Source organism: Poecilia latipinna, unplaced genomic scaffold (genome assembly GCF_001443285.1).
Source record: "Poecilia latipinna isolate Pla-1442-1.1 unplaced genomic scaffold, P_latipinna-1.0 Scaffold473, whole genome shotgun sequence".
Classification (NCBI taxonomy): domain Eukaryota; kingdom Metazoa; phylum Chordata; class Actinopteri; order Cyprinodontiformes; family Poeciliidae; genus Poecilia; species Poecilia latipinna.
The window spans coordinates 118,585-119,229 of record NW_015113089.1 but is presented as its reverse complement, the minus strand read 5'-3'; positions in this window follow the sequence as shown (position 1 = coordinate 119,229).

Here is a 645-nt window from a genome sequence, read left to right as displayed (position 1 = left end):
CCCATTTTATTTTACTGCAGAATACAAAGCAAGTGGAGATTTACACCCTTAAGTAGAGATGTGCCGATCAGGTTTTTTCCTGCCGGTTCCGATCACCCATGAGGGCCGATCACAGATACCGATCACATAATTATTTTTTTAATCATAAGCACTACCGGTTACATTATGTGGAAAAAGGAACCATGAATTCACCTTAATTTAGACAAAAACTTGTTTTTAATAACTTTTTCCAAGAAGAAAACTAAACAAAACAGGCATTGTGCAAATTGTACTGCTATTGGTAATACTATCTTTAACAGACTGAAAACATGTGAAGGCTCTGAAGAGGCTAAATAATGCAGAGTCTAAATAAAACCTCTCAACATTGCCAAAAAATTCAAGTATAAAACTTAACATTCAAAGGCAAAAACAGGTTCCATTACAATAAACAATCCAGAGTTACTGAATGAAAACTTCCTGTTAGCATGGGGGCTAGCTGATTACTGCTAGTTCTGATTGGCTGTTTCTGACTGAGCGGAGTTGGGTTAGGGTTTGCGCAGAGTGAAGGAAAGAGGAGACCAGCTGCACAGGCAGGCTGGAAATGAGAAGCAGGTGATGATGGGTTTGTGTGATCGGCAACAAGAGACCGTGATCGGCGATCATACA